At 42.3% G+C, this 21,705-nt stretch overlaps 1 protein-coding gene across 1 annotated transcript in view; it reads left to right on the top strand.

The window, feature by feature from the left end:
- The first annotated feature begins 1,915 nt into the window (after positions 1 to 1,915).
- GPRIN1 (G protein regulated inducer of neurite outgrowth 1) overlaps positions 1,916 to 21,705 on the top strand; it is a 43,251-nt gene continuing 23,461 nt past the window's right edge. The window contains exon 1 of the mRNA XM_075274673.1: positions 1,916 to 2,115. The gene's annotated coding sequence lies outside the window, so the exon portion shown is untranslated. The remainder of the gene's footprint in view (positions 2,116 to 21,705) is intronic.

Genomic DNA, 21,705 nt, shown 5'->3' with positions numbered 1-21,705 from the left:
TAGCACACACATTCAGCTCTACTTCATCGGGCTAATAGAATGCATTGGCCAATCAGCGCTGGCCAATGCATTCTATTAGCGTGAACTGAGTTTGCACAGGGGTTCTAGTGCACCCTCGGCTCTGCTACATCAGATTGCTACATCTGATGTAGCAGTGCCGAGTGTGCATCAGATGTGTAGTTGAGCAAAACTGACTCAGCACTGCTAAGTATGCATTCGCATAGGAATGCATTGGCCAGCCTTCGGCCAATCAGCGCTGGCTCTGCCGGAGGAGGCGGAGTCTAAGGTCGGACCTGAATGGAGACTGGTGTGGAGCGACCTTAGACTCCACCTCCTCCAGCAGAGCCAGCGCTGATTGGCCGAATTCCGTACTCTGGCCAATCAGCACTGGCTAATGCATTGTATTGGCTTGATGAAGCAGTGCTGAATGTGTGTGCTTAGCACACACATTCAGCTCTACTTCATCGGGCTAATAGAATGCATTGGCCAATCAGCGCTGGCCAATGCATTCTATTAGCGTGAACTGAGTTTGCACAGGGGTTCTAGTGCACCCTCGGCTCTGCTACATCAGATTGCTACATCTGATGTAGCAGTGCCGAGTGTGCATCAGATGTGTAGTTGAGCAAAACTGACTCAGCACTGCTAAGTCTCTGCATTCGCATAGGAATGCATTGGCCAGCCTTCGGCCAATCAGCGCTGGCTCTGCCGGAGGAGGCGGAGTCTAAGGTCGGACCTGAATGGAGACTGGTGTGGAGCGATCTTAGACTCCGCCTCCTCCAGCAGAGCCAGCGCTGATTGGTCGAGTTCCGTACTCTGGCCAATCAGCGCTGGCCAATGCATTCTATTAGCCCGATGAAGTAGAGCTGAATGTGTGTGCTTAGCACACACATTCAGCTCTACTTCATCAGGCTAATAGAATACATTGGCCAATCAGCGCTGGCCAATGCATTCTATTAGCTTGATGAAGCAGAGTGTGCACAAGGGTTCAAGCGCACCCTCGGCTCTGATGTAGCAGAGCTGAGGGTGCACAAGGGTTCAAGTGCACCCTCGGCTCTCCTACATCAGAGCCGAGGGTGCGCTTGAACCCTTGTGCAGCCTCGGCTCTGCTACATCAGAGCCGAGGGTGCGCTTGAACCCTTGTGCACACTCTGCTTCATCAAGCTAATAGAATGCATTGGCCAGCACTGATTGGCCAGAGTACGGAATTCGGCCAATCAGCGCTGGCCAATGCATCCCTATGGGAAAAAGTTTATCTCACAAAAATCACAATTAAACACCCGATAGAGCCCCAAAAAGTTATTTTTAATAACATTCCCCCCTAAATAAAGGTTATCCCTAGCTATCCCTGCCTGTACAGCTATCCCTGTCTCATAGTCACAAAGTTCACATTCTCATATGACCCGGATTTGAAATCCACTATTCGTCTAAAATGGAGGTCACCTGATTTCGGCAGCCAATGACTTTTTCCAATTTTTTTCAATGCCCCCAGTGTCGTAGTTCCTGTCCCACCTCCCCTGCGCTGTTATTGGTGCAAAAAAGGCGCCAGGGAAGGTGGGAGGGGAATCGAATTTTGGCGCACTTTACCACGTGGTGTTCGATTCGATTCGAACATGGCGAACACCCTGATATCCGATCGAACATGTGTTCGATAGAACACTGTTCGCTCATCTCTAGTCCTTGCAATAACAGTGATCATGATGGATTGTCGCCCTATAGGATGGGTCCAATCCTTTTGCCCATTATATAAGGTAGTCACCACAGTTATGTTTGTTCAGATGATTTTTTTTAGGGAATACAATCTGCTCCACTGCTGGCCTTTCTGAACACACTAGAAAACACGTATTCATTTGACACCATTCGCACTCTCTGGGTTGTGTAATAGTCCAACTGTTTTCCCTTCTCTTGCTGATTCCTTGTATGATGCGGGGTAATTTGATGGGAGAAAAACATTTGCTGCTTCTGTTCTTCTCTGTGTTTCTCTCTCTCCCTCCTCCCACACGCATGCTCCCACTGGCAGGCATGACTGCAACACTCAGCTACGAGTAGCACTAGGAGAAGTGCGAGCAGGCAAAGGGATTCTCAGGCAGGAGAGCTTCATCTGTGTGACTCATCCAGGTAATTGCATTATTTCCAGCACTCCGCAGCTTTCTGCTTTTTTCCCCATTCATCTCTCCTTTTGCTTCTCAAACACTTTACCTGTGATTTGAGTCCGGCTCAGTAAACTCTGTGCACAAGGTATTTTATTATCTTCATCATCACCATCATCATCATCATCATTGGTGCGTTTCATCATCCTGTCACTGGTTTCCAGCCAGGTGTCTGTGGACAGGTTGTTCTTAGAGGAAGGATGGGTATTTCTGCTGGTGAGAAGGTTTGCAGTGCCATCTGCGAGGGGGCAGCACGTGTTTAAGTAGTAAATGTCTCCAACTGAATGTGGCACATGCAGATTACCATTGTCGCTACATTTTATTACTCTGGACATTCTGAATATACACTACAGAGCGTACAAAAAAACAATCTTCTTATTTCGTGTTGCTATTCCCAGCTCCCACATGCCCTATATTTTCAAGGAATTCTTTACAGGAGGCATTTTGATTGCTTTGTGTGGCTTCGTCATGTGTTGCATTTGCCAAGAAATAGAGTGATCTGCTTCATGTCTATTGCAATGTCTTGACCAATGTTAAAGGAAGATCAATATCCCCTGACTAGACTGAACACCTTGACCATGAGTACCTGCTACAAATGTAACCTCAGTCTTGGTTTATGGGTCATGAAATAACCCTTTCTTTAGTGTTAAGGTTTCTATTTGTAACAACTAAGTACTACTAAATAGGCAAGATGGATGTTTTGCATATATAAGGGTAGATATTTAGTATATCCGAGGACGAAGTGATCAGTTTCCAGCCTACAATGGACTCCTGTGAGCTTGGTTATTGTAGTAAAGCATGTTCTAAGGGGTGACAGCTCCTTCCTATTAGTCACCTGCCTGGCTTGCTGAGTGCCCAGCATATCCCTTTAAGGTAGGGTATTGTATAAAGGCAAATAATTAACAGCAACTATTCCATTCATCCCTTGGTGTAGTCAGTGCTTCACAGTATGGCTACATCTATGGCTTTAGCATTTGTGTGCTGCTATAACATTTTAACAGAGGGGATTCCATTTCTTAGTGTTACATGCAGCTAGATGTGTGTTTCCAAGGAGATGAATGGCCTGCCATCCCACTTCCATTCTCTCCGACTCTAGTATTTTGGCTTTGTGTGCTTTTTCCTATGTATTCCTCTATGGTCCTTTACTTTCAAGCCTATTGTCTATACTGGCATACAGAGCAAATAACCTCAGGAAGTATGACGCTTCTCTCATTTCATCATAAATATATGGATTTAATACACAAGACAGTTGCCTGGGGCGGTTTAGTTGTTATGGTGTGGGCACTCGTGGGATTCTCTCTTCTCCAGGTTGGAGAAGGAAAGGATGTAAAATATTGCACAATATTTATTAATGTTAAGAATTATTATGACAGACGTCTCCTTCTAGTAATGTAATAATTGGATATTTTAAGGAATGATGTTGTTTACGTGATCTACAATGAGAAAGAATCTCGCACGCGGGCTGGAGACGGCATAATATACATTAATATCCCCATAGTATTATAAAATTTATGTAAAAGACAATTGTGTACAGAAATTTAGACCTGAAGCTAGACACAAGATGCATTGTCTTAGATACAATACATGAAATGGAAAGGGAGGACTGTATCACTATGGTGATGTCTGAGCACTGTACTTAGCATCTTTATGGAATTGTACAGTCTTAAATACACATTTATTCCTAGTCGCTTTATTTCTGTATATTTGGTGCAATTTGTATAGCTTGTATTAGTTTACAGAGTGTATATGGTTTGGCTATGTACTAGTGATAATGTGGTGAAAAGACCACCTGTATGAGAAGACCACTTCACCCAAACCACATTTCCTCGGACAGATTTCAGTTCCATTGTATACTATATATACTGGTCACATTCTACAAGACCATTTTTTTTGCAATTTTGGGTTGTCATCTCAAAGACATGTCAATGGCTTTCCTAAAGGGAGTCTACCACCACCTAAAACACTTCTAAACCACTTATATATTACCATAGGGGCGGTTTGTGACCTTTCTAGTGTTTAAGTGCAATCTTGCTGCAGAGAAATGTATCTTTTATTCCATATACAAATGAGCTGGTCGGTGCACTAGGGGCGGGGGCCACACTTGTGCACACCACAGAACCCATTTTCTTTTGTGGTTCCCTGTAAATCGCTGGTCATGTGAGAGACAGCATCGGTAGCAACCACAAAGAAAAAGGAAGTTCCAGCAGCTGTGCCCCCCCTCCCCCCTCTGAACTGCTCATTTGCATACAGAATAAAAGTTGAATTTCTTAGTACAAAGATTTCTGCATGTGAGAAGTGTTCACTATGTTACTAACTGGCCCTACAGCAGCATATACGTGGGTTAGAAACAATTTTGGCGGTGTAAACTAGCTTTAAAGGATAAGTATACAACATTCTAATAGTGACCTTTGTTTGTAGTATATATTGCATCAAAAGTCAGTCCTTAAGAGTTCTTAGTAGCTACCCCTGCAGGCAGGAGCTACAAGTCCACAAGGTAGCCTATATGGACACAATCATAATGTATACATAAAATGCAACGCACAAGGGGCAACACGGTGACTCAGTGGTTAGCCTTGCCGCGCTGGAGTCCTGGGTTTGAATCCCGCCAGGAACAACATCTGCAAGGAGTTTTTATGTTCTCCCTGTGTTTTCGTGGATTTCCTCCCATTCTACAAAGACATACTGATAGGAAAAAAAAAAAAAGTACATTGTGATCCCTATATGATGGGGCTTACAATCTACATTAAAAAAAAAATGCACAAGTCGTTGTTCTATGGACAAATCCACAATACAGATGAATTGTGATTCTTAGGTCTCATTCATTGGCAGGGTATTTCATACTACGTATTATAAACAGTGAATGCCTCATACATCCCCTTTAATGAAAAATCAAAGGCATTTATATGTCATTTTTTCTGTATCCTACACCTATAGATAAATGTACCTGGATAACTGGCGTTGAGATAGACTTTACATATATATATATATATATATATATATATATATATATATATATATATATATAGTACAATATGGAGACCTGAGATAGATGTCAGATCATCTCGGCAGGTATCATAGTTTACCCTATTACAGTAATAATACCACATAATAGAAAACAAAATGATAGATTATACTGTATAACCGTACAATTCAGCGAACTATTTCATCCATTTATTTATATATATGACAAGAATACAGATACTATATATCTTAAGGCTCAGATGTAACAGACACACATTCTATCAAAATTATATCGAACCAGCCCATGTTCCAAGATTAAAACGTGCAGTCAATTGTTGGAGATTTTCCCAGGCCTTACGTTGGATTTGGCCTATTGTCCCCTTCGTTTCTTAGATCACCCTTTACTAATGCTCTGCTCACAGTATATTTGATAGCTTTCTGATTCTGTCATTCTATTCATGAACCATATAGGATGAACTGCGGTATAATGAACTGTTTCTGCACATGGGATTGTGGTGAGAAGGATTATAAAGCACTTATCTACAAGAGTTCATGTACATTGTTGCAGATCCGTGTTATACAGATCCATACAGGACTGTCATGCTTCCATACTTTAATGCTGAGGCACATAGCTTCCTATAACAGATTTATATGAAATCCATGAGAAATACAAATTTTTCCATTACATGCTTTGTTAGGGGAGACTGATGCATTATACAGATGCATGCAGCATCTACAGATCCATAATGTGGAACTGAAGGGATGTTGCTTACCATCATATAGGCCATTGGTGAAGCTTTACCTTACAGGATTGTTCTTGTAATTGTAAATACATATGATTATTTTACATAGAAGTCTGCAAATGAAAGCTCCGTTAAGGAAATAATCTTTGGAGAAGGAAGGACAAATGAACGTAACCTTAGGATAAGTCATCAATAGTATACTGCTGGACAATCCTGTAAGGAACTTCTTCTCATAAACTCAGTGTGCGTGGTCCTCATTCCTAACCCTTTCCCATCTGTGCCGTACTATTACGTCGCAATGAGCATATAAATGACGCTCTGCACCGTAATAGCACAGTGCTGTAATGCCATGGCCACAGGAGCTGTGGACCAGCCACCTGAGTCAGAAGGTACTGCAACTCTGAAAGCCAGGATCAGTAGAGATCACTGAATCCAGGGGATACGGGGGCAAAATCACTCTCCCATGTCTCATCTTGGACCCCTAGCAATATGATCACAGGTTCAGAGGGGTTACCATGGCAGGCAGGAGGCTGGGCCACGGCTTTCTGATTGCCTATGCATAGTTCCTATAGGAACTAATATGCAATATTCTGCAGTACTATGTATTGCAGTACATTGAACAGAGTATCTGAGATGCCAGCTTCAAGCCCCCTTGTGGGTCATATAAAAAGTGAAACAATAGACAAATACATAGTAAAAACACACACAAATAAAGAAATAATAAATTTTTTTAGAAAAAACACATTTTATATTAAAAAAACATACCAGTATAATGTTAGGTATTCCCACATGCGTATAAGTCCCCACAAACCCAAAAATAGCATTATTTATCCAATACGGTGAACGCCATAAAAAATATACAACAATGTGTGAATTAACATATTTTGGTCAATTTGTGTTCCCAATAAATAATATTCATATATTAATAATTAATATTAATGTTAGGGTTGAGCGAACGGGTCAATTCCGATCACGATCTTTTTAGGCGGGATCGAGGTCGGAGGTTATTTCCCACAATGCTTTGCTACTAGCCAAGCATTGTGGGAAAAGCTAACAATGTTAGCTACTAGAGATGAGCGAGTACTATTCGAAACTGCCGTTTTGAATAGCACGCTCCCATAGGAATGAATGGATGCAGCCGGCATAGAGCCTGTGCCGGCGTCCAGCTGCTTAACCCCCTGCATGCCAGCTGCATCCATTCATTCCTACGGCATAGCAAGGAGGAAACAGAAGAGTAGATAGTATCTACTGTAAGCCGATGGCCGGCCAGGTAATGGAGGGGGTGTACATCTCACCCAGACTACTAAGGTGGGTGACATGAGAGAAAACCACAATGTTTCTCAGCAGATAATTCTGTCTGCTGAGTGTTATTTCAAAGTTCTGGTTACTGGACTGGATTTTTAGGAATGGCAGGTAGGTTGGTAGTGGGACCTGTCATTCCACCCCCCTCCAGTCCACACTTTGGGGATGTTCCGGCAGCGACTCAGCTGCAGAGAGCCTCCTTGTCAAGGAGGCTTAAGAAGTCAGCTCCAGCAGCAGACTTTGGGCAGAGCTTGGCTGGAGAGCCAAAGAGAGAGGTCATATTTTTTTGGTGCTGTGTCCTGAATGACTCAACTGGCTTTTGGTTTTTGTGATTCTAGGTGAGGTAACCTATTCTATGTTTAGTTAGAGCCTAGCCGGGCAGGTATTTATTTTTGTATTGTTTCCTTTTGTTACTGCACTATATTTTTGAGTGAAAATAAAACTCTACCTTTGTTTTGGACTAAAGAAACTGGACTTGTGTGTCTATGCCACCCCACCTGGCAACCCCAGACCCTGACACTACTATTCTGTTTCCTCTCTGCTGTGCCGTATACTGGACTCTGCTACGTCTGCATTACTGTACATTGACTTGTCTATCTACTCTTCTACATCAGGGACGAAGCAGAAGAGTAGCTAGACAAGTCAATGTACAGTAATGCAGATGTAGCAGAGTCCAGTATACGGCACAGCAGAGAGGAAACAGAATAGTATAGTTCACTAGAAACAGAATAGTCCACTTGCCTGCACAGATCCGCTGCCATTGTCGCTCCCCGTTATTCTCAGTCTGTGCGTGCCCCTAGCTCCCAGGTTAGTGTTACAGACCTAGGAAGAAGGTGGGGCTTGTGGCTCAGGAGAGTGAGGGCAGGTACTGGGAGGGGAGACGTGAGTGATGCACTCATATCTCCCCGCCATGTACCCACCCACACTCTCCTAAGCCATAACAAGCCCCGCCTACTCCCAACATCAGTAACACTAGCCTGGGTGGCGGGGGCACATACGGTGCTTTGCAGACATGCGAAGTAGAAAGAAGAGGAGCGAGAGCAGCGTGGAGCGGCAGGGACAGCGCTTCTGTGCAGGTAAGTGGACAGCAGGGGGAACTTAAGTAGTCAGGGGATTTTTTAATCACTACACAGCATGGAGTCTAAAAATTAAAGCGTTTTACACTCTATGCTGTGTAGTGAATAGGATCGTTTTAAAATCCATCTTTGATTATTAAAAAAATCCCATTGACTTGCATTAGGATCGGAATTGGGATCAGGATTGGGTTCGAATGGAAAATGATTGGAAATCGGATTTTAAAAACGATCCTGAAATCTCAAGATTGGCTCAACCCTAATTAATATATTTATTTATGTAGTAAAAAGTCAGACATACCAAACAATGGTACCAATAGAAACTACACCTTATCCCGCAAATGCAGAGCTCTGATTTATCTCCATCAACGGTACAGTAAAATAGTTATAGGCGTCAGAATACGGTGACACAAGGAAAATCGTTCATTTTCAAAAAGTGACGTTTTATTTGTAAAGCGGTAAAAAGTAATATAAACTTATATAAATCTGGTATCACCGTAATTGTAATGACCCGCCAAATGCTATAAAAACAAAATGCTAAAAATTATTATAGAATTGTGCATTATTTCATATAGATTCCCAAAAATGTAAGTAAAAGCTAATCAAAACATTGTATGTACCCCAAAATGGTGCCAAATGAAAGTACAACTAGTCACACAAAGACTATGCCCTCACATAGCTATGTTGACATAAAAATAAAGTTAATATGCTATGAATATTGCAAGACGGAGAGTGAAAATATGAAAAAAGTCGCCGAGCATTAATATACAGACTACACTGTCTACCAATAAGTATTTGGACACCCATGCAAACGAAGATATCTGCGGTCATGATGTACGTCACGCTTTGCGCTGTTAAATAGGAAACAGCATTGGCATTAGTCACATGCAAGATGCCACGAAGTGCAGAGTTGTCCGATTTTGAGAAAGGGGTAATTGTGGGGTACCGCAGAAATGGTCGATCCTTAAGGGACATAGCAAGTGAACTGAATTACCCAAAATCGACAGTGGCCTATCTGATTACGAAATGAAAGATGAACGGTGATTGTCGGAACGTGCCCAGAGTCGGCGGACCCCCAAAACTGGGAGATAGAGACTGACAAGTGCTGGTCAGAGAAACCGCACCCAACTGATGGCTCGGCGGCAGGAGCGTGGCAATGCTACTATTTCGCTCCTCTGCCCCCCCCCTCCCTTTTAGTCCACATTCGGACTATAAGACGCACCTCCATTTTCCTCCCAAATTTTTTTGGGGGGGGGGCGGAGTGCGTCTTATAATCCGTAAAATATGGTATTTTTCTTGGATAGTTCTAGGTGAATCCTGGGTCTGAAAATCAGGTCTAGAGTAATTTGTGAGTGGTCACCAAACATGCCATGGCAGCTCATAGACCACAGAACCACAGCACCTCCTCATCTCCTTAATTTTCATTAGCCTGAAATACTCCTTTGAATCAGGTTCATCAAAGCGACTTGTCTATTGGCTGCTTTAATCTTCCAATAATTAGACATTAGTTTATTAGATTGTATCCAAGTACAACGCACAAGAGACTTTACAGTGGTAGTTGCAGCCGGCTATGGAAGGAGATTTTCTACGAAGATCTGACCAGTCCTAAAGGTTTCCACTTGTCCAGATATCATTTATCTATTTTCTGTTGAATAGCTAAAATCATAATTTAAGGATGGGGTATCTATGGCATGACGACTACAGTCCATACAGGTGCTGCTTGGCATCAAAGCATTCTATAGCACCTACTACAGTTTTCTTACTTTATTGCTATTATTGCAGCATCCCTATGCAGCTTCACATTAACCACAATGGGAACAGGACCAACCTTAGTTTGCCTCCCTTTGCTTTAGAGCTCCATAGCAGCCATATGATATCCCTGTATGATACATAAGCTGTTGCCTATGGCAGCAAATACCCTAGAGTTCACATCCAAAACAAATATAGCAGCCATAACATGTTTAACTAGCGGGAATGATTTATTTTAGGACCATAGAAATTCTGGTTATTGTAAACAATAGCAGTCAATGGTCATAAAATTAATAAGTGCAATGCTGGAAACACACATTGTGAACAACACTGCAAAATCTCCATCATGGAAATTCAGCAGTGTGTTCCCCTGAAACCTATGTGATGTGTATCTCTGTATTACATCTGCATTGCTGCAGGAAGCAACCTTCCAACTAATGCGAATGTTAAATCCACGGGTGAAATTCACGGTAAATATTGAGAATTCTTCTTTAAGTCATCCACCATACTGATATTGTAGACAGCACCAGGTTTCCCGCTGGTGAGTTCACAGCAGCTAGCCCATTGCAATCCCTGCCCATGTAGCCCTGGCCTTGAAGTAGAGATACACCTATAAGCCACAGTATGGATCAAATGTTACCACTATAGAACTCAAAAAACACAAAGACTGCAAATTGGTGCAGTTTTTAAATTGACTAGTTATATCCTTTTTGCAGGGAAAACTACTGCAGTGCTTGCTTGTAGTATAGTGTAGATATTAACAAAAATTGTGCCGCTTTGTGCAAGATCACATTATCTGGCTACATAGCGGGCATGACATCTACTGTTACATCTATGACCAGTTATATGGCCAGGTTCCCTTTCCAGAAGACAAACTTATTTTCCTTTCTACTATCCGGATATTACTTGTCATCTAATTTATATAGTTAATACATTTAGTCAACCGCATAGACCTGGGCAAATGTGTATCTGCTCTTTATGAATGAGACAGAGCCGAATATAATTACATAGCCCTCTGAAAGAGATACACATAAAATCCTATAAGCATTGACTCTGCTAGCACTTAATAGCTAATTAATTGATGTATAGAAAAGTTACCAAGCAGTACCCATCCACTATCCATTTTCTATTTCATAATGCACTAGAGACAGCAATGCAATGTAATGCCTGTCTAGGGAAGATCCTTCTATATAATCAGGTTTATGTACTACGAGCAGCTCATGTCCGTTTAATGGCAAGAGTCTCATCAAAAGGGGTGCAGAAATTTAATCTGACATCTGCATCTACTCCACAGGGATAATCCTAAACACTTCTGACCTGCTCCACACTCGGGTTTGCCTTTGCATCACAGCCATGTTCTATTTTATTTTTTATGTAATCCCTTAAATCTCAAACTAAATCCCATCCAATACTTGTCCTCGTCACCAGATTATTATATTCTAATTAAGAAATTAACGATGACTACTTGTTCATTAGTAGACGGGAACATTTTAAAACATTGGCACACATATGCTTTAGGAAGCATACAACTAGACTAGTAGTGCCAAATGTATTACAGAGGCTCATGCTGGATGATACATTTGGGGTATCTTTACACATTTTTGTTTAACTTTATGCCACCTCTCAGTTGGCGGACTTTAGACCACTATTTTTGCACAATTTGGCAGACCTCGTGTGCTGAGTCGCTCTTCTTTCATTCTAAATCATGCCCCTTGTTTAGCAAAAAGGGTCTCAAATATTAACAAAGGTGGGATATGTGCCATGGTCTTGGCCCAGTTTAGTTAGTAAATACCGTATATACTCGAGTACAAGCCGAATTTTTAAGCACAGTTTTTGTGTTGAAAAAGCCCTTCTCGCTTATACTCGAGTCAAGCAAAAAAAAAATAAATAAAAAATTTTGGGTGGGGGATGGTCTATGACCAGCTGCAATAGTAATGTATAAAATCTCCCATAATATAGTGAGAAAAAAAAGTTTTAAAAAAATATAATAAAAAAATGAAGTTCTAAATCCCTCCTTTCCCTAGAATACATATAAAAGTAGAAAATGTGAAACACAAACACATTAGGTCTCCCTGTGTCTGACAGTGCCCAGTCTACTGAATATAGGGGATCTGCAGTGCTTCTGTTCCGTCAGGAAGGGGTTAATAGGAGCACTGCAGATACCCTTTATTTAGCCAGGTGTAATTCCTAGTGGGGAAAAAAAAAAACAGTCATCAAGCTCAGGGAAGGGGCAGACAGGCAACCAAAACACCCCCTCCCCTTCCCCATCACCCAGCATCTACTGCACCCAAGAATTCCGACCATTTTAATTTTTGAAATTTTCCAGTAGCTGCTGCATTTCCCCCCTAGGCTTATACTCGAGTCAATAAGTTTTCCCAGTTTTTTTGTGGTAAAATTAGGGGCCTCGGCTTATATTCGGGTCGGTTTCTACTCGAGTGTATACAGTATGTCCCATTGTTTGTACTGATTTTATACTTAACAGGGTAAGGTTTCAGTAAGGGGTCTTGTCCCCAAGGCAAAACTTAATAAAAATCTGGCTTCTACACCTCTGAACAATAGGTGGGTTCTCTTGGTGCTCAAAGTTAATGGTTTCAGAATGTTCCAATTCTCTTAGTCACTGAAGTTTAGTAGGATAGCTCTTTCATAATCTTTTATGTAATTGCTCCCTGTTATTTTTTTTTCTTTACCAATCCCTAATATTCGTATTTAAGCAGGAAAACAAACAGGGAAAAATAAATATTGAAGCCCCCTACAATTGCACCCTAGTCAACTGCCTACTCCGATGGAGACTCCGTCACAATGTCCACTAAGAATGAGCGGAGGAAAAAGTTCTGCATAGAGGACTTTTTCTTCTGCTGGTTTCAGTTCAAAAACAACGTACACCAGATGGATCCCATTATAGTCTGTAACGGTGTGTAACCGTTATTTTAGCGGTCTGCCTTGGGAGAGCCAACAGACCTGAGGAGTAGAGATGCAAAGCTACTGTGAACATAGTCTTACTTTTTGCCCCACCACTGCATTGAATGGTTATTATTAACCACTTAATTGCAAGAACCCTTCTGAATTGATCACTTTTTTATTGCAGATTTTGAAATAAATATTACTGACACTGATGTTACTGACTCAGTACCTTATGTGCATTTTAACTCTTTAGCGATCTAACGCCTTTTATCCCTCTCTGCATTACAGCTGCATTACAGCTATCAGAACATTTTACATTTTATCTCAGAGTAGTTTTACGAGACCATGTATGCTTATGAGTAAGAGGTACTAACCTCGAAACACGTAAGCTGTGTATCATCATGCGCTCCAAATTTGTATTTTACAATTTCACCATTAAAAGTAAATTTTTAACAATGAATTGTTTGGTTCCGGACTCCATCATGTTACATTACTTTAGTATGTTTAAATGGTACCTGAGTTTTCCTGAAAAGTCTCGAATGTCTGCAGAGTTATTATGGGCAGTCTATTCTCTGGCTTTATAAGCCTTCATTTATGTTGTACTATCAGGTTTTCTTCTTCTAACATCCCCATTATTTCTTGCAACACATTTCACATTTCTCTCTGAGGCTGTGCGCATTTAGAATAAAGAGCAATCTGTCCCCTCCATTACAACTAATACTGGTTTGTTTCCAGGTAATTCTGCCAGGACTAACTGTAGAATAGCAAACAAATAGTGGTGAAAAGCCCAAGGTAGCATAATATAAGAGATCCAGGAACACTGAACTGTAATACATGTGCCTACAGATACCCTGACACAGGCAAAGAGCAATCAATGAGCACGCTCGCAAAAGTAGCTTTCTGTGAATAAATTACTTCAGCAAGCATTAGAGAAAAAAGAGGGACTCAAAGTTTTACCAAGCTATAGATGTATCTCTAAACTTTTGTAAGATTGGCTCCACTATAGACTGATTGACCATTATTATTATTATTATCACTTTATTTTATGTAAATATCCATCTTCTCAGAGAAGAAGAGAGACGTATGGTTAGCTCAGACCACATAGGATATCGCTTACATCACATTAGGATCACATCCGCTCTGCAGATTGCAGGCTTACACAATTATTGGTTTCATTGCATGTAAAGTGCATCTAAAGCTGACAGTATTGTTTATAAATTTTGTTCAGTATTTTCTTAGCCATATTTTTTTCCCTTTTCTAAAGATCACAATTGAAAATAGTTGTCATCTCACAAGTAGAGATGAGAAAACTAGTTTGGAATTAACCAAATTCGCCTGAATTTTCTAAAAGTTTCAGGCTCGACTCAAACCTGAAACATTTTAGGTTTTTCACCCACCTCACTATTAGGTTTAGGCCCCACGGGCCGTAAACGCAAAGCTAAAGAAGAGAGAGTTCTTCCCACAGAGCTTTGAAGAGAAAGTTCACGGAGTTTTCTTCCGCGTACTTTCCCTTACCATTATATCTACAGGAAAGCCGCCGACATTTCCATAGATATAATTGACATGCTGCAATTTTCAAAACCGCAATGGTTTTGAAAATGGCAGCGTGTCCGCACTGCGATTTTTTCCGCAAAGCGTGGATGGGAATCGCATGAATCCCATCCACTTTGCAAGTACTGTATAACGGCGTGATTCTTCCCATGGCGTTTCCGCCATGGGCAAATCACGGCGTTTCCGGCCCGGGGGGTCCCGACCTTAGGGTGCATTCACATAGAGGAAAATGCTTAGGAATTTGGTGTGGAATTTCAGCGCTGAAAAAAAAGCCTCCCATTGACTTCAATGGGTTACTTTTTCTGCCAGCAGTAGAAGAAACCCATTGAAGTCAATGGGAGGCTTTTTTTTCAGCGCTGAAATTCCACACCAAATTCCTCCGTGTGAATGGACCCTAATGTAGACCTAGAGTTTCTAATAGACTTAGATTGTAAGTTTGACCTGCTGTTAACACAGAAAAATTCTGTGTACGCTTGAAGATCAGAAAGAAGGCCTAGAGCATAGTGTTTTGCAATCCCTACAAATCCCAATTCCCATTCGCACTTTGCAGAAAAATACCTGCAGCAGAAATACTGCAATTTCCAAAACCGTTGCATCTTTGGAAATCAGAGGATGTCCATTATACCTATAGAAAGTCACCAGATTTTTCTGTGAAAAGCGCTGGGGGAAACACCAAGATGTGGTTCCGTAGCTACAGCCTACTACATGGGGCTATAGCCCAAAACTATCAACAAGATATATAGTATTATTACACTATACAAAGGATTATGTTTCAATAAAGAAAGGATAAGCTTTGTACTTGTATTCTTTCTCCTTCTGTACCTGTTGTCATGCTCTAGTGTAGCCACCATATTGGCTCTAGTTCACACCTTGCAGTTTCTCTCCCTGCTGCTGTGTATTATCTTCTGTTGTAGCATCTGGTCCAGCCCATAAGGCATAAAGAGTACACCTGTGAGCGCTCTTCAGCCAATGCCTGAATGCTGCTGGCCTCTACCCTCACAGCAGACTCCTATACCGAGACCATTCCAAGAGGTAGTGACTTGGTAGTCTCACTGAGGAGAAGACCACATCCCTGTTTGGGGATAAAGGGTGAAGACAAGGGGGACTACATAGATAATACCCATGGGAATGGCCCAACACCCAAATCGGTTAGGTGGCACAGCGGGCCCACGATCCACTGCCCATGAAAGTTTGGTTGAAGAGATTGTTTAGCATAATTTTCTTTTTTAATTAGTCCTGGAAGGTGAAAAAATAATAATAAAAAAACATACCTATCCCCAGTGCCTCCCAGCACAGTCCAATCTTGCTGCTCGGTGATCTTTTGCTGGAAGTCCGCGCCGGCTGTGACATCCTGGGCCGCTGATTGACATTACTGTTCACGTGACCGCTGAGGACAATGAACGGTCTCAGCAGCCTACGGAAAGGACCCTACTAATTAAAAAAAATTATACCGGACAACTCCTTTAAAGTCATGGACCCAACTGAAATTTCAAAACATCCTGTGAAAATTCTGTATTAAGCTATTGGAGAGCTGAAAAAATGCCAGAATTATGGTGATGGAATTCATCAATATGATTATGGACAATTACTATGATTACTATTATTACTAATTACTGATTATTGTCTCCGGGACAACAAGTTTTGATGCATGCCATGAATGTGATCACAGATCATCTGAATAACATGGCTAGAGTCCTCATGTTGCAGCATCTCATCCTATTCAACAACCTGCACCCTGGTCACACTACAGCAATTCTAATATTCAGCTGGCCTTGTCTTCTCATTATGATGGAATTTGTAAGAGCTGTTGTGGAGTCCTGATTCAGGGCACTATTCACTTTGACCTGCATGGACACCTGTATTCTTCTGATAGCGCTAAGGTGGCTTTCGTAACGTCTCAGCTGCCTAAAAAAACTTTGGACTGTGTTAATCCCTCGTGGGAACAAAAAGATCTGATAACCAGAAATATTCAAGCTTTTCTCTCTATCTTCCATGCTGTTTTTCAAGAGCTTCCGCACATCTCCTCTGCCTCCTCAGCTCTGCTCCATCTGTGTCAGGGAAATATGTTTGCAGGCCAGTACGCCATACAGTTCTACACTCAGGCAATCAACTGGAATAATAAGGCCCAGGTTCAATCTGTTTGTAAGTGGGCTCCACTCACCCACATAATTTAATTTCCCCATAACTAGCCCCCTGGCACCTCAACCACCAAACAAAACAACAAAGAAAGCTCACTCAACTGCATTCCCATGGACCTGCAGGCTCCGGCTGTAATGAGGTCTGCGGTTTGGTGCACATTACACTTCCCTGCCATAGACTTCACCTGCTGCACTGTTGGCCCTAAGGTTAGAGGGTCCCTAGGACCAGGTAACACTGGGAAGGCCAGTGTGGTTGCTTGAAGAGCTTGCTGGAAGACACTTGCCTACCATCCTTGATGCTCTGATCTTCCTGACTACCCATGAACACCAGTGTTTTGGAGAACACCTTAAATTAAAAGACCTCTTGTGAAAGAAGAATTCCTTTGTCTTCAGATCTGCCAACTGGTGCCCTAACTGGTGAGATGTTCAGTTCTGAAGAGACTAGTTTGTCTCTAACTCTTGAAGAAGCAGTCTAAAGAGGATCCTGGCCTTCTACCAACCTGTGCTTCCATTGACCCAGAGTAATTCTGTTATTTATGAACCTGCCGGTGCCTAATTTGCCAGTTCTTGATCTGCCTTCCTCTGCCCAGGTCACTTCTGCTAAGAAGGAGAAATGATCAAGTTTGTTCAATTGCTAAGAGATCTGGCAATGAGTCTGAGTTTGAGGATGACTCAGACTCTGAATGGGAGGACATGTATTATGATAGCTCCGAGAGGGAAGACCTTTAGTGCAGGCATATGGAAGGGGGTTACTGTAATGGTCTATGCCCATTGATGTGCTCCCTCTACTAACAAACACAGCCACCGCCTTGGCTCTAGTTCAAATTAAGCGGTTTCTTACTCTCCCTGCTGTGTACCTCCCTGTTGTAGCACCTGGTCCAGCCCATAAGGCATAATGAACACATCTGTGAGCACTCCTCAGGCTTTCGCCCTACCCTATGCTACCCTAACCCATGCTCAGTGCCTGAGCAGTATTGAATTTAGTCATACTGATTCTACTATGCTGTTGGATTATTGTTTATTGATCTAGGCCAGTTTTTTGACAAAGCTTCTGATCCTGCTCTGCTACTTACTCATGCGTGACCTCTGCCTTTCCTGGTTTACTGAACCTGAGCTGCCCACCCTTACCCTTTGCCTTGTTCATTATCTTGTTTATCTTCTGCCTGCCATTGACCGTCAGCCTGTACCCGATTATTCTTTGCCTGTACCCTCTGATACCTCACACCGAAACCAGGATTCAAGAGCAGATTAGCCATGTACCTGTATATCAACAGGAAAATTGCTGGCTGGCCAACAGGGATATGGGTTACTGGGCTGGCAAGCTACCTGCCCTGAGTCCAGGCCCTTACCCTGACAATTGCTGCCCGGCAGCCCCTGCTCTGTACGTCCAGAGTGGAGGTCACCAGGTGGAAATGAAAGTATCTGTTGGACAAATCTCACAAGATTTATTGTGCGAGGTTCGCCCAGCAGTTTTGTTCACATCACACAAGTCTTAAACGAAGAGACCCCTGAGAGTGGCGCAACACTAAACTGGTTAGGTGGCACAGCAGATTCTTGATCCGCTGCCCATTACATTTGGTACTGCAGTAAAATGTAACCCTCTGATTTCTCCATAGTAGCAATAACCAGTAGTTCCTGGGGACCTATTTATCATAAGCGCTTGTCAAAATATAGACGACCACTGAAAGCCCATTACACAGGGGACAGGAAAAGGAAGACTAGCAGTAGGGCATCAGCGATTTACTTACTAATCACACAAACCCAGCATGTGACCTCTAGAAAGCTTTTACTATCATATAAATTTTCCAATTACTGATTTGACATCTGATATTTGGATTTGAAGTAATTAGAATTTAATCTATAATATCTAACGGAACTGACCTTCAAAGCTCAATTTGTATTGTAGAATACAGATTTGTATATTATTATACACTATGTAGGAAGTTATTTATCAATAGTGTTATAGGATGCATGAATCTCATACAGCTCATGTAAATGTCTCATTTTGCAAATTGCGGGTGGCATGTTGTGTTTTTTTTTTTCATTATTTCACCTTATGCCGGGCATACATGATGTGCACCAGTATTTGGTTCAACAAGTAACATATTGTTAATAAATTTTCCGTATTTCTAACTTTGTTTTACTTTGCAAAAGCACTGTGGCGTTTTACAGGACCTGCAAAGTGGATGGGATTCTGGCTAAAAAATAAATATCCACAGCAAAAATGCTGCGATTTCAAATACAGTTGTGCTTTTGTAGCATGTAAATTACACCTATGGAGATGCTGGCGGTTTCCCGATAGATATAATACGGACAGAGGAAAATTCTGCAGACTTTCTGTGAAAAGCGCTACAGAAAAAATGCAATGTGTTTCCTATGTGGTCTTTTCTGCAGTGCCTTGGGCTGCAGCTCGATATGCAGGGCCTTAAAGGGGTATTCCCACCTCACATACTCATCAGTCTTTACTGCTGTAAAATCTTCTTTCTTCCTGGTTTCTTGCATCATTTGGTGGGCGGGGTTTCACATGCAACCTGCCATGTAGCTCCGCCCCCAAATCCGTGTGTAGCTCCGCCCACCCATATTGGACTATGAAGTACAGGCAGCAGCAACTCCATTCTGTGTTACATACAGGCACTGTCTGTCTCTGCCATAATGAACACAACTGAATTAGCTAGCCTGATAACTGGGAGAACAGAAGAAATGAAAGCAGCTCCTCTCCCCTATCTGCTAACAGGAAGCTATGTCATGTGGTGCAGACACAGGAATAGCTAGAAACACAGGCTCGCTCCCTGCACTTAGCCCCTCCTCCTCCCCCCCTCAGAGCAGCAGATACATCACTTGACTCATGAGCAGCTAAGTCAGGGCTGTGGCCACAAAGAATTGAATAAAGTAAGATAGTGGACAAACAAAGCAGTTTTGCTGAAGCAATGTATTTAGGAAAAGTCTTACATCCACATTAACAAGCAGTATAGATAGGATCCTTGTGATGGGACAAGACCTTTAACCTAAAAAGGATTTGTAACATGCTTAGTGCATGTCTTGCTCTCCATTTATTGCTCAATTTGCTTTAAAAAAAACTACTGATTTGTTCACATCATTTGCTTGCACTGTGTATAATTTATATGACTAAAGTAAATCCACAAGTAATTTTAAATACATCCATCCATTATGGAAGTGGACAGTACTTGCTGAACAGTGGCATAACTAGTAATGGTGGGGCCCGCCCAAAGGAGAACATTTGACCAACCCCCAGCCCCCTGAACCCCCCCAGTCTCCCCTCCCACACAAAACACATTTCTGCACACACTGTTATGCCCCATAATGGCCCCTACACATGCACTAATATGCCCCATAGTGGCCCCTGCACACACAGTACTATGCCTCATAGTGGGCCCTGCACACACAGTATTATGCCCCATAGTGGCCCCTGCACACAGTATTATGCGCCACAGTGGCCCCTGCACACAAAGTATTATGCCCCATACTTGCCCCTGAACACACTATTATGCCCCAAAGTGGCCCCTGCACACACAGTATGATGCCCCATAGTGGCGCCTGCACACACAGAATGATTCCCCATAGTGGCCCCTGCACACACAGTATTAAGCCCCATAGTGGCCCTGGCACACAGTATTGTGCCCCATTGTGGACCACCCATGAACAATTACTATACTCTGGGATCTTTTCAGACCCCAGGGTATAATGATCAGAGACCCAAGGAAGGATACAAACATAAAAAACAACATTACTTAACTTTCCTGGGCTCCAGCGCACTCCTGACAGATCTCGTCAATGTTGGAGCAGACGTCACCTGACCCAGCTTGACGTCGCCAAGCATAATGACGCTGGCCTGGACCATGTGACGTCACTAAACAGGCTTGAAGCCTGCCTGAGCGAAGGAGAGGTAAGTAACAGTGTGTATGTTCCCTCACCTTGCCTGGGCCTCCGACCGTTATACTAGGGGGCCTGAAGAGACCCTAGAGTATAATGATAGCAGTGTTTGTGGGGTTTGCGGGCCCGCAGCCTCACTTATCGATCCCTGTTCCTGCTCACAGCCGCATCCGCAGAAAGGGAAGCACAGGCAGCCATGAGCAGGAGCAGAGATCGGTAAGTAAATAGGTTACCTGCTGGGGCATGTTTTTCCATAAGCTGTGTATGGGATTCACTTTTTTTTTTTTTTACTTTTGGAAGGAGACTGGGAGATATCAATGCCTCTGATCAGAGTGGACTCTGATCATGGGCATTAGTACCAGGTCTCAACTGTACATTACAGATTTGACCCAGTAGCGATGGTAGCTACTCAGCAGCAGAGTGGCTGCCATCTTTAAAGACCTAACCTCCCAATACTCCATACCGAGACAGCACAGAAGAGCCAAGTAACTCACGTGCTGTGCAAACTGTAACAGCAGGTGTAGGTACTGCAGCATGGCCCCATTGATTCTAGTTGTTCAACCTTGTTTTCTTTTTTTATCTAGTCAAAGCTGTCATATTGATTTTTCTCACCATATCTGTCTCTGTAGATGCTGCCTATGTCTTCAATATTGTAACTTGTCTCTAAGCTAGTACTAATAGGAAAGGCTCATAGTGCCACACATTGAAGGGAATTCATCAACACCAGTTTTCGCAAGTCCCTCTTTTGCAACAAAGATGTAACACATCCCCCATTTTGCACCTCACTCACCACTTTAGGTGAATATTGGTGGAGCAGGTTGAAAATCAGGATGGGCCACGGACATATTGACCAGATGTATTCATTATAACTCATGCCAGTTTTCTGACATACGTTATACAGGAAATCTATGCCAGTTTCTGCTGGCATAGATTTCTATCTTAACACACAGACATATTACTTATTTATGAAGAGGTCGGAGCCCGGCAGCCCCATTGACTATAATGGGAAGCATCAGTTATCCATTCTTTTAAACTGAGACTGCCCGACCAAAAGGTCCATCTTGCAGCATTTTTTTTATCTGGCAAAAGAATCCAAATGGATACTCTAATGCAGATGTGAACCCAGCCTTAATAAATCTGCTCCATTTTGCCTTCTTAAAGGGATCCTATCATTTAAATTCAATTTTTTTCTGCCTATCGTGTAGGAATAGCCTTAAGAAAGGCTATTCTTCTACTACCTTTAGATGTC

The sequence above is a fragment of the Leptodactylus fuscus genome, chromosome 5 (assembly GCF_031893055.1).
Source record: "Leptodactylus fuscus isolate aLepFus1 chromosome 5, aLepFus1.hap2, whole genome shotgun sequence".
NCBI classification, from domain to species: domain Eukaryota; kingdom Metazoa; phylum Chordata; class Amphibia; order Anura; family Leptodactylidae; genus Leptodactylus; species Leptodactylus fuscus.
Note: the sequence above shows the minus strand (reverse complement) of the source record. Positions and strands in the feature narration are given on the sequence as shown.